This window comes from Scyliorhinus torazame, chromosome 17 (genome assembly GCF_047496885.1).
Source record: "Scyliorhinus torazame isolate Kashiwa2021f chromosome 17, sScyTor2.1, whole genome shotgun sequence".
Taxonomy (NCBI): Eukaryota; Metazoa; Chordata; class Chondrichthyes; order Carcharhiniformes; family Scyliorhinidae; genus Scyliorhinus; species Scyliorhinus torazame.
In genome coordinates this window covers 14,244,275-14,257,159 of record NC_092723.1, presented here as the reverse complement: position 1 = coordinate 14,257,159, position 12,885 = coordinate 14,244,275, and the positions used below count along the sequence as shown (strand labels likewise).

The window sequence follows — 12,885 nt, the reverse complement described above, 5'->3', positions numbered from 1 at the left end:
CTTGAATGTCGGAAAAGCAGTCTGACAGCACAGGCGGTGGAGAGGTTGAGGGAAGAGGTGGAGCGGTAGATCCAAATCTAGTCGCAAACGAATGATCCAACAGCAGCATCCTCCCCCAGGCCAACTTGTCCAACGTTGAGGCGTTAATCACTCAAAACCAACTCGGCTGGACAGGGCATGTTGCTCATGTGCCTATTGCCAGAGCTCAGTCACAGCGTGAATATTCCAGGATGAAAGTGGAAATGTTTAGGGATGTCCTCAAACACTTCTGAATGGGTCAAACACCTCTGCCCACTCATGGAGATCCTGGCCTGTAAGCAACCAAAATGGATTAGACCTGTTTGGGAAGGCACCGGACATAGAAACTGACTGTCGGGAAAGTGCAGAGGCGAAGTCAAGGTGTCAGAAGGAGCGTACAAACCTCCATTCTGCCCATCTAAGCAACCCTTCAAGCACCACCTGTCCCACATGTAGCAGAGTCTGCAGGTCATGCACTGGACTTATCAGCCATTTCAGAGTCCATCGAACTCGGGTGGAAGCAAGTCACCTTGATCCCAAAGGACCGCCTAAGAAAGAGAAGGAAACATAGAGCTGGGTGCAACGTACATGTGGAAGTTTACCCCTTGTCTATGAAAAAGGGCAACATGAAGCAGACTGGAGATGATGGAGGGAGCAAGGATGCATCCTTGTTGACTTCTCAAGGCGACAGTGCTGAAGTGGGAAGAGAAGCCATTGAAGGAATGCTCAAACATCCTGGAGTGGAAGCAAGCGAGGTCATTGGAGAGGCATTGAAAGGGGATTGGGCAATCAGCAGTGCCAGTACCGAGAGATCGAGGAGGGATAACTCATTATGCATATTATGTGCTCAGATGGAGTGGAAATTGAAGACTCAGCTTTCTGAGCAAAGTTTCTGCCACAAAACCACACAGGTACTGAACAGTTTCTCGTCTCAGCTCTACCTCCAATTCGGCAGAACCTCCTGATGCTGGAAGCGAGACTGGTAGGATAGAAGCTGTCCTCGGCAGGATTGTTTTAAGTTGAATGCTAGAGCTGAGTGAGGAACAATTCACTCTCGCTGCATATCATTTTATCTCCACTGGGAGAGCATTATTGTTTCTATTCTCTGCTGCGTATTCTGGTTAGAGTTACAGTGCTGCACTTCCACTGTGCTCGTAAAACCTTTACAGCAAAATTTTGGCACCCAAAAAAAGTACTTTTTATTTATGAGCATAGTTCTTTGGAAAATTAACAGTGTGTTGCACAGCTAGAGACTACACGCCGCACAAAGGCTTATGTCCGACACCCTGTTGCAGGCAGAGGATCATTGATGCATTCTTCCAATGCTCCCGAAAATAGCGAAACATATGGTTGCAAAAAATCCTGTTTTTGAAGTGGAACAAAGTATATGATTTATAATTTGTCACAAAAACACTGAGGATTTCTGGTGGAAGCAAGGCCTTAGCGATTTTCTTGGCTTCTGAATGACGATATTGAAAACCTGTGGCATTTTTCCAAACAACTGTTTTCTGTTTCGGATAAGCATCAGATTCTTGTATGGGGCAGATGTGTTAACCGCATCATGGTTATCCAAGCTTCTTATTTTAACAAAGGACTGATTGATTTCTTGCCACATTGCACTCAGAAACTCCAGATCAAGTGTAATCCTCTGAAAAAGTAGGGTGAGGGGACAGAGAATGCAGATGGAATTCAGTCCTCCCTTCATAATCCAGTCTTGTTTCTTTATACCAGTTCAAATTTAAGGATGTAAATCATAAGTCTCATATCTCAAAGCAGTTTGGGAAGCAGTGGAGTAGAGTTTGTTTGGAGCCGGCAATGGAGGTTTACGATACAGAAGATACAGAATCGGCCATAATGCGCCAGTACTGGTCAGCATGACAAGTTTGCACAGATAGTGATAATTTGAAATGTTGACATGGGAGTTTATCATGGAAAATGTTGACATTAAAGTGCAACAAAGAAAGAGAGGAAGTAAGGTTTTGTAGGCCAGAAGTGTGCACCAAAATAATATCTTTAATATTATTTAATAATAAGACGGGTCGCGTATCCTTTATCCGTAAACCCCAAAACCAATCACAACCAAAAATTGTGATTTGTTTTAACCTCATTGACCTTGAGGAATGTTTGAGGACTCTGGGTCTGTACTCGTTGGAGTTTAGAAGGATGAGAGGGGATCTTATTGAAACGTACAAGATACTGCTAGGCCTGGATAGAATGGACGTGGAGAGGATGTTTCCACTTGTAGGAAAAACTAGAACCAGAGGACACCACCTCAGATTAAAGGGACGATCCTTTAAAACAAAGATGAGGAGGAATTTCTTCAGCCAGAGGGTGGTGAATCTGTGGAACTCTTTGCCTCAGAAGGCTGTGGAGGCCAATTCACTGAGTGTCTTTAAGACAGAGATAGATAGGTTCTTGATTAATAAGGGGATCAGGGGTTATGGGGAGAAGGCAGGAGAATGGGGATGAGAAAATATCAGCCATGATTGAATGGTGGAGCAGACTCGATGGGCCAAGTGGCCTAATTCTGCTCCTATGTCTGATGGTCTTATGGTCTTAGCACAGGAAGCCTAGTTATTTGTCTCTATTGCTTACCTTGTGATGTTTGTGGTGAAAATGTCAAAAAGAAACTTGTTGCAAGCACCTTGGGCTGAATTCTCCACCGCCGGGAAAATTTTCATTTTCATTTTCATTTCCATTTTGCTGGCAGCCCGGGGGTTTCCCGACGGCTTGGGGCTGCCCCACAATAGGAAACCCCATTGACCAGCCAGCGAAACGGAGGATAGGGTGGAGATGTGGGCTTGGGTAGTGTGCACCAGGCTGGACAGAGAATCCCGCCCCTTGTATTTGTTATTCAGTGATTCATTCTACTTTTCTAGCCATTTTATTTACTTCATACTAAAGTTACCCTAAGCTTAAGCTGTCGTAATGTAAACTTATGTGTCAAATGAAAACCAAAATTATTGACATCCAAAATGCAATCAACTCCAAGGGTTTTGGATGAAGGATTCCCATTCTCTTCCCGCATAGTGGTGCACTAAGGCAGAGTTTCATCTGTTTCCATAGCTGGTGATTTGTGGAGCAGGTTGCTTGATAGGGCGCAGTTCCACATCAAGCAAGTAGATAGTCAACATCTTTTCCCAAAGGTAGGGGAGTCTAAAACTAGAGGGCATAGGTTTAAGGTGAGAGGGGAGAGATTCAGAAGGGCCCAGAGGGGCAATTTCTTCACTCAGAGGGTAGTGAGTGTCTGGAATGGGCTGCCAGAGGTAGTAGTAGAAGCGGGTACAATTGTGTCTTTCAAAAAGCATTTAGATGGTTACATGGGTAAGATGGGTATAGAGGGTTATGGGCCAAGTGCGGGCAACTGGGACTAGCTTAATGGTAAAAACTGGGCGGCATGGACTGGTTGGGCCGAAGGGCCTGTTTCCATGCTGTAAACTTCTATGATTCTATGATTCTAAGCGTGGCTGACCCGGAATCTTTCCCACTCTTACTGCCAGCCATTGGCGTGTTGGAAGGATCTGTAGGTTGACACTCAAACCTGTTCAGCCGCAATATGAATACACCTTTCTTGGCCATCAAGTCCTGGGGTGGGACTCATGGATAGCATGGAGAGAGGATTAGCTAACTAATAGAAGAAGGAGAGTTGGGACAAGAGGAGTATTTTCAGGATGGCAATCTGCAACTAGTGGAGTGCCCCAGGGATCAGTGCCAGGGCTACAATTCTTTACGATATCTATTAACGACTTGGACAAAGGAAATGAATGCACTATTGCCAAGTTTGACACAAAAATAGGTAGGAAAGCAAGTGGTGAGGATGTCACAAAGAGGGGATATAGTCAGGTTAAGTCAAAATTAGCAGATGGAATATAAAGTAGGAAAATATGAAGTTTTGCATTTTGGTAGGAAGAATAACGGGGTTGAATATTGTTTAAATGGAGAAAGACTACAGAAAGATGCAACACAAAAGAATTTGGGGGTCCTCGTCAATAAATCCTAAAAAGCTAGCAAGCAAGTTCAGGCCTTTGAGAAGGCAAATGGAATGTTGGCCTTTATTTCAAAGGGAATGGGGTATAAAAATCAGGAAGTCCTGCCAAAACTATACAAGGTACTAGTTGGACCTCACCTGGAGTACTGTGAACGGTTTTGGTCCCCTTATCTCAGGAAAGATATACTGGCATTGGAGGCAGTCCAGAAAAGGTTCACTAGGTTGATCCTGGGTATGGAGGGATTTTCTTATGAGGAGAGCTTGAGTACGTTGGAGCTGTACTCATTGAAGTTTGGAAGAATGAGAGGCAACCTTATTGAGACATGTAGGGTTCCCTGGGGGCTTGTCAGGGTAGATGTTGTTTCCCTTTCATAGAATCATAGAATTTACAGTGCAAAAGGAGGCCATTCAGCCCATCGGGTCTGCACCGGCCCTTGGAAAGAGCACCCTACCCAAGCCCACACCTCCACCCTATCCATGTAATCCAGTAGCCCCACCCAACCTTTTTGAACACTAAGGGCAATTTAGCGTGGTCAATCCAACTAACCACATCTTTTGACTGTGGAAGGAAACCGGAGCACCCACGCACACACGGGGAGAACGTGCAGACGCCGCACAGACAGTGACCCAAGCCGGGAATCGAACCTGGGACCCTGGAGCTGTTAAGCAACTGTGCTAACCACTATGCTACCTGTGCAGGAGAGTCTAGGAGCAGAGGGCACAATCTCAGAGTAAGGGATCACCCATTCAAGACAGAGGTGAGGAGGCATTTCTTCTCTCAGGTGCTACTGAATCTGTGGAACTCTTTACCACAGAGAGCTGCAGAGGCTGGGTCATTAAGTATGCTCAAGGCTGAGATAGACAGATTTCTAACCGGTAAGGGAATCGAAGGTTATAGGGATGAGGCTGGAAAGTGGAGTTGAGAATGATCAAATCAGATCAGCCATGATCCCACTGAATGATGGACCAGATTTGATGGTTCGAATGCCCTTCGTCTGCTCCGATGTCTTAATGATCCTATGGACTCGGACCTTCTGACTCAGGCAGGAGGGCTGCCGACTTGGCCACAGGATCTCCCCCATCCTGTGCTCTATTGCTGGACCATGAAAATAGGTAACTGACCTCCCGTCTTTCCTGGAAATGTTTTCGAACTGACTGCAAATCTGAGGGAATGTTTTCTTCTCCACAGGAACATTTTTTGTTCGCTGCTTCACTCTGTCTCCTGGGCTCAAATGAGGACCATAATATTTTAGTTGCAGGCATGAACTAAATAACTTCTCTTTGTGTCAGAAAACAATTGCAGATTGAAGCTGTTTCACAGCAGGTCATTTTTTACACCATTAAATTAATTGCAGTTGCGATAGAACTGTTGCCGAGTAGCTTTCCGTTCTGGAAATTTCATAGAATGTTTACAGCACAGAAGAAGGCCATTTGGCCCGTTATGTCTATGCTGGCCCTCTGCATGTGCAGTTCACCTAGCACCACGCCACTGCCTTTTCCCTGTAGCCCTGCATATTTTTCCTTTTCAGGTAATGATCCAATGTCCCTTTGAATGGCATGATTGAACCTGACTCCAGCAGAGTCTCAAGCAGTGCATTCCAGACCTAACCACTCGCTGCGTGAAAAATATGTTCCTCGGGTCGCCATTTCATCTTTGGCCAATTACCTTAAACCTGCGTCCTCTGGTTCTCGATCCTTCCAAGAATGGGAGTAATTTCTCCCTACCTACTCTGTCCAGAACCTCCCCCCCCCCCCCCCCCCCCTCCCACGTTTGTATCAAACCCCCAAAATGGGGTGTTGTAGAATCTGCTAAAGTAGCACACGTTGACCAGGCAGGTCGAAAACAAAGATTCTTTATTTGTGATATTACACTTACTCGGTCTGCACAATGTGTGATTCCAGACCCACAGCAATGTGGTTGACTCTTAACTGAGCCTGTGAAATGGCCTCTCAGCTCAAGGACAACTGGAAATGAGCAACAAAATGATCTATTTTCGACCTTGCCAGCAAAGCCCAAATCCATTGAAAGAATGTTTTAAAAATGCATAATTTTTATCAGCGGAAACAATCAGAATAACCTCCTTTCCGTGCTGTTTTAATGTAGCTGTGAACTGGTTTATGCAGATTTCCATCTACACTTGCTGTTTATTCTCCCACTGTTATCAAACACAGAGATAGTGGATTCTCCAATAATGGGGCTATGTCCCCATCCCCGCGAAAGAACGCGTGTGAATCACTCTGGACTTACCTGGAGTAAGTCCAGGGTGATTCTCTTACCTGCAGGGGGCTGGCAGGGCCCTGGAGTGCTCCTCGCAGCTCTGGCTTCCGATACGGGACCCTGCACTTCCGGTCGGGGGCCCGTGCATGTGCACGGCGGTCTGCGTCTGCCGCCCTGCGCGACATGGCCGAACCAGACCGCGGACCGGCACCGAAAACACAGCACCCCCCCCCCCCCCTCCCCCAGACCGTGCACATGCGCGGATCGGTGGCCCCGATCAGTAGCCTGGCCGTCCTGGAGGCCCCCCCACCCCCTGATTCCCCCGCAGCCGCCACGCTGAGTTTCCGACGGGTGGAACCGTGAGAGAACCACGGCGTGGGAAACTCGGCCAGCTGCACTCGGTGAATCGCTGCGGGGGCCACTTTCGATGGCCCCCGACCGGCGCCGCGCCGTCCGCGCGCGCGCAATTGCCGTCGATTCTCCGGGGGCCGGAGAATTGCGGGAGCAGCATCGGACCCGATCTCGGGTTTGACACCCATTCTCCGCCCCCGCGCTGATCGCGATTTCGGCGTGGAGGTTCGGAGAATCCCGCCCCGTGCCTCTCAGGTCAACAGTATATCCCAAAGAGTTTACAGACAGTGGAGTACTTTGGAAATGTAGTCATTGTTGTACTATAACTTCAAAATAGTTAACTGATCTATTTTTAACTGATGTTGATTGAGAGAGAAATAAAGGCCAGGATACCGGGGGACAAATCCCTGCTCTCCTTTGGAGAAGTGCAATGTGATCTTCTATGCTCGTCTGAGCGGGAAGAATAGTTCACGGGTTAACAACTCATCTGAAAGAAGGCCGCTTGGACAATGTGGCACCTCCTCATCACTGCACTGGAACGTCCGCTTTTGATGTCTTTGCTCAAGTCTGCAGTGAGATTTGAACTCTCAGCCATTGTAAATGTTCAAAGCTAAAAAGTAGATCGCAGCAGGTTATCTGTTTGGGAAATGAAATGGCAATGTTACAATTCGCATCAGTTTAACAGGGTGGCACAGTGGTTAGCACTGCTGCCTCACAGTCCCAGGGACCCCAGTTCCATTCTGGCCCTGTCTGTGTGGAGTTTGCACGTCCTCCCCGTGTGTACGTGGGTTTCCTCCGGGTGCTCCGGTTTCCTCCCACAGTCCAAAGATGTGCAGGGTAGGTGGATTGGCCATGCTAAATTGCCCCTTAGTGTCCAGGGACAGGAAGGCTAGGTTACGTGGATAGGGTGGGGTGGGCAGGGTAGTGGACCTAGGTAGAGAGCTCTTCCAGAGGGTCGGTGCAGACTTGATGAACCACATGGCCTCCTTCTGCACTGTCGGGTTTCTATAATGATTGTCAGATTATCAGGTCAGTGTCAAGTTGCTGGTTGGGGGAATTTTGCTGTGCACAAATTGGCTGTCGTATTTCCCCGCACCACTACAAACTTCCCCGCACCACTACAAACTTCCCCGCACCACTACAAACTTCCCCGCACCACTACAAACTTCCCCGCACCACTACAAACTTCAAAAGTATTTCATTGGTTGTAAGACTGCTTTCGGATGTCTTCAGGCCATGACTGATATATAAATGCAAGTCCTTTCCTGTCGTTATTTAAACTGAATTTAAGGGCTTGAATATGATGGAGTTTAAGTGTGCTGAGCTTTTATCTGTCGGTTTCAAAGCAACGTTTAACTGGGTCCTGGCCAGGCCTCACACTTGATCTTTACTCCAGGGTATATGGTGTACCCCAACCTGTGAAGAGGACAAAGAGTAGAAAGCATGAGGGAGGCAGGGGTGGTGGTAGCTAAATCCCTTCGAGCTCTCCATTATTGGAGCGCAAACCAAGTTAAGCTTCAAAGAATAACAAAAGCTTTGGTTGGATTTGTTAAGAAAACATTTGAGATCTGAAAGTAGAAGGTTCCCATATGGGTCTGATAAAATGGACTGCTTACAACGAGCATTCTGTGTTGCTTCTACTGGCTTCCTCTGCCTTGTGTGCTGATGTGGCAGTCAGTGAGGAGGATCAGCTAAAATTCCTTTCTACAGGAGACTAATTTCTTTTTAACTCTTTGCTTGCTTTTTAATTCTGAAACATTTTATACCTTTCGGCCTGGGCATTTCATGCAACCTCAAATTAGCTGACGTGCCATTTTATCTTTTCTAATTAACATTTTCCACCTTTCCAGCCACGAGACACCCTGATTAATTGCAGTGCCAATGGACTCCAGTCAAGCTTGTGATTGGACTTTGCTAACCGAAGTATGGGTATGCTTTTACACGAGTGCTGTAGTAGTGCTCAACTAGCGCACTCCTGCCTCAGAGCCCGAAGGTTGTTAGTTTACATCCCACTGCACGGCAACACACAATGCACATGCAAACCTTAATCCAGGCTGGCAACAGTGTTGAGGGATGGCACACAGCTAGCGCAAGAGAGATCAAATAAAACGGTGGTAGATTTATTTATTTTATTGAAGGAAGCTCTCTATTTTTTGGATGATGTCTGGTCAGTTCCCGTGATTATACCGCCCAATGATTCTGATCACACTGGAGCTGCATTGAGCTCCCTTCGCTTGGAATCATAGAATACCTACAGTGCAGAAGGAAGCCCATCAAGTCTGCACCCACCCTCAGAAAGAGCACTCCACTCTGCCGCCCTATCCCCGTAACCCCACCCAATGTTTGTATGCTAAGAGGCAATTTAGCGTGGCCAATCTCAACTAACCACATCTTTGGACTGTGGGAGGAAACCAGAGCTCCCGGATCAAACCCACGTAGACGCTGGGAGAAAGTGCAGACTCCGCACAGATAGTCACCCGAGGGCGGAATCTGTGAAGCAGCAGTGCTAACAATTGTGCCGCCATGCCATTGCTTTAATTCTCCAATCTATCAGAGTGAGCCGCGGGATGTAAATGGCTGATTAAACGATCTGAATTTTAAAAAACAATTGATGAATTTTCATCGTTGGTCAAGCAGCCCTGCCCCCCACCCCGTATAGTTTAATATCATTCTCACAAGTAGACCAGGTTTCTGAATAGCCAGCACAGATCAGATGCTGATCGAATCGAGGATTGGACCAGAAGAATCTTGTTGCCCACTCAACCATTGTAGTGCAGTGACCTGAATCGGCGATATTCTCACTGTTGTCACATTGTCAAAACCCGGATTCCGGTCCACCCTGCAACATCTAACCCCTGCTTTAGAGGTGCACGGAAAACCAGGAGTTCCTGCAGGGGAGAGTGAAAAGTAGCAGTTTTGATGTGGCTTTGCCCAGTGTGTGCAGTGCATTTTCCTGCAGATGTTTTAGATTGTGATACGCTGCTCCACACAAGGTCAATCTCGTCTTCCAAATATTGCTGTTTGGATATGCGTGCACATTGGGGAAATAAAGAAAAATACTATTGTGCTCGAACATGCCTCAGCCATCAAAATCGCAGAAACTTCATCCAAAATAATTCATTCCGTGTGCTGTGATTTTATTTATTCATTGTTGTTGTTCGGGTACAGAGCCCAGTGTGTTCATCTTTGACTCTCTCAGGTTGGTCAGCCAGATTGTGCAGAGTTCCACAGACCGTGTAACCTACTCAGAAAACTGTTCTGCAGACATGTGCATGGGCAGTGAGCGTGGGCCGGCTGCTTGACATTTGGCGGATAACCCAGCTGATCTTTCACCCTCCATTGATAGGCGTGCATATTTCAGCAGCCGTAAGCTGAGAATCGGGATCCATGATCCTGGCCAAGTACAGAGACCTCCACCTGTTGTGTGTTGTTCTTGCTAACTGAACACCGAGAAGAACATACAAGCAGACACATCAGGAGCAGGAGGAGGCCATTTAGCCCCTAGGGTCTGTTCTGCCATTCACTCTGATGATGGCCGATCTGATTGTGGCCTCAATTCCACATTCCTGCCTAGCACACTATAACCTTTGACTCCCTTGCCTTAAGAATATTCAATGACCCTGTGATATGCATAAAGAAATTCTGTACATAATGTTATGCACGACCTTCGACCACTAGGTAGCAGTCTAAACCCTCCACGTGACCCTGTGGGTGAGGAGTTGGGAGTAGGTCGCGTTGGAGGACAGACTTATTTTGCAGTAGCTCTACAATAGTTAATTAATGTTAGTAGTTTATTATTTTATTTATCCTGGTTATCTTTATCATGCAGTTGTTTCACAATAAATTATTTAAACTAGATGTTCTGCAGTTCATTCGCTTCGGCCAGTCTACAGAACATGACAGACCCTGCGGCCACTACTCTCTGGGGAAGAGAGGTCCACAGACTCTCAAACCTCTGAGAGAGAAGAAAATCTCCTAATGTCTGTCCGAAGTGGGAGACCCCTTATTTTTAAACTGTGTCCCCCAGAAGTACTGGGAGCGATTCTCCGAGCCCCGCGCCAGGCCAGAGAATCGCCGCAACCGCGCCCTGACGCCGGTGCGCGATTCTCCGAGGTGTGGTGAATCGGCGCCATTTGTGCCGGCGCGGGCCCCGCCGATTCTCCGGCCCGGATGGGCCGAGCGGCCGCTCCGACACGACAGAGTCCCGCCGGCGGCGTTCACCCCTGGTTGCTGCCGGCGAGAACTCGGGGGGCGGCCTGTGGGGGGTGGGGGGGGCCTCCGATGGGGTCTGGCCCACGTAAGAAGTTCCCCGCGCATGCGCAGGTTGGCGCAGCACCCATTTGGCACCGCGCAAGGAGGCTGGAGCGGCGTGAACCCTATGGGGGCCAGAATAGGTCGTGCCCGGGCCCTGTTCGCGACAGCGTTCACGACGGCGTGAACATTTGACCTCAATATTGGAGAATCGCGGCCAATCTCTCCCACGAGGGGAAACGTCCTTCCAGCATCTCTTTAATGTTCCTAATTTTAATTGCACCACCATTGGTGGCTGTGCCTTCAGGTGCCCTGGGCCCTTGGCTTTGGAATCTCTGGGTGACATTCTCCAATAATGGGGCTATATCCCCATGAGAAAACGGGCGCGAATCACTCCGGATTTTTTTCTGGAAAGTCCGGGGTGGTTCTTGTTTTTAAGGGGGCTAGCAGGTGCCCAGAGCGCTCCGTGCAGCTCCTGCTGCCGATACGGGGCCCTGCACGTCCAGCCGCTGATCCGCGCACGCACGCGGCGCCGGCCCCGCGCGACATGGCGGACCCACACAGCGGGCCGGCGCCGAAGAAGTAAGCCACCCACCCCCCAAATCGCATGCGCCTGCCGATCGGTGGCCCCCGATCACGGGCCTGGCCATCGTGGAGGCCCCCACGACAGTCACCAGGCAGGAATGTTCCCTTCCAGTCGGGGAACACTTCAGCATTCAAGGGCATTCAGCCTCTGATCTCCGGGTAAGCGTTCTCCAAGGCGGCCTTCAGGGCGAGCGACAACGCAGAATCGCCGAGCAGAAACTTATACCCAAGTTCCGCACACGAGTGCGGCCTCAAGCGGGACCTGGGATTCGTGTCGCATTACATTCATCCCCCACCATCTGGCCTGCGAAATCCTACCAACTGTCCTGGCTTGACACAATTCACACCTCTTTAACCTGGGGTTACCCCATCTCTGGATCTGTAAAGACTTAATTACCTGCAAATGTTCCCATTCTAAGCATTGTCTGGCATCTTTGAATTTGTCTATATATATGTTTCTGGAACATACCTCTTCATTCACCTGAGGAAGGAGCAGTGCTCCGAAAGCTAGTGTTTGAAACAAACCTGTTGGACTTTAACCTGGTATTGTAAGACTTCTTACTGTGCTCAATTAACAAAATGGAGGTCAGTGTTCTAGTTTTTAAGCTGCTAAAGGAAATATGGGAATTTATAAGTGAAGAGGGATTTTGTCAAAAATGAATAATAGGCATGAGGGACTATCAGAAAATCACCAGGCCTGTTAGCCTGAGGAAAACGCAGGTATTGATAGACAAAGAAAGAGCTTGAGAATACTTTTGAGCGAAAACATTAGTGATTCCAAATTGTTGTGTATTTATGATGCTATGCGCATCAGAAATGTATTGGGCTCAGTTTAAGATAATTAGCGTTCATATAAGTATAGGATCTTGCATGCAGAAAAAGAAGCCTTTTTAAAATTAATTCATGGGATGTAGGCATTGCTGGCTAGACCAGCATTTATTGCCTATCCTAGATTGCCCATGCTAAGGTGGTGGCAAGGTAGCCTCTTGAACTATTGCAGTCCATGTGGTGTAGGTCCACCCACAGTGCTGTTAGGGAGACATTCCTGGAGTTTAATCCAGTGACAGTGAAGGAACAGCGATATGTTTCCAAGTCAGAATAGTGAGTGATTTGGAGAGCAACTTTGAGTTTGTGGTGTTCCCATGTGTCTGCTGCACTTGTCATTTGAGATGGTAGAGGTCCTGGGTTTGTAAGTTGCTTTCCAAGGAGGCTTGTTGACGTACTGCACCTTGTAGCTGGTACACACTGCCACTGTGCGTCAATGGTGGAGAGAGTAAATGTTTGCGGTAGGGTGCCAATCAAGCAAGCTGCTTTGTCCTGGATGGTGTTGAGCTTCTTGAGTGTTGTTGGAGCTGCACTCATCCAGGCAAGTGGAGAGTATTCCATCACACTCCTGACTTGTGCCTTGCAGATGGTGGGCAGTCTTTGGGGAGTTAGGAGGTGAATTACACGCCACAGGATTCCTAACCTCTGA

The 12,885-nt window shown here is 48.0% G+C and overlaps 1 protein-coding gene and 1 long non-coding RNA gene across 3 annotated transcripts in view; one reads left to right on the top strand and one right to left on the bottom strand.

Moving 5' to 3' along the window:
• The window catches only part of pik3c2b (phosphatidylinositol-4-phosphate 3-kinase, catalytic subunit type 2 beta), a 226,824-nt gene that overhangs the window by 129,807 nt on the left and 84,132 nt on the right, over positions 1-12,885 (top strand). The gene's annotated exons all lie outside the window — the stretch shown is intronic.
• The window catches only part of LOC140393737 (uncharacterized), a 67,874-nt gene continuing 61,666 nt past the window's right edge, over positions 6,678-12,885 (bottom strand). Inside the window, exon 3 of the long non-coding RNA XR_011935719.1 lies at positions 6,678-7,211. This is a non-coding gene — a long non-coding RNA (uncharacterized lncRNA). The remainder of the gene's footprint in view (positions 7,212-12,885) is intronic.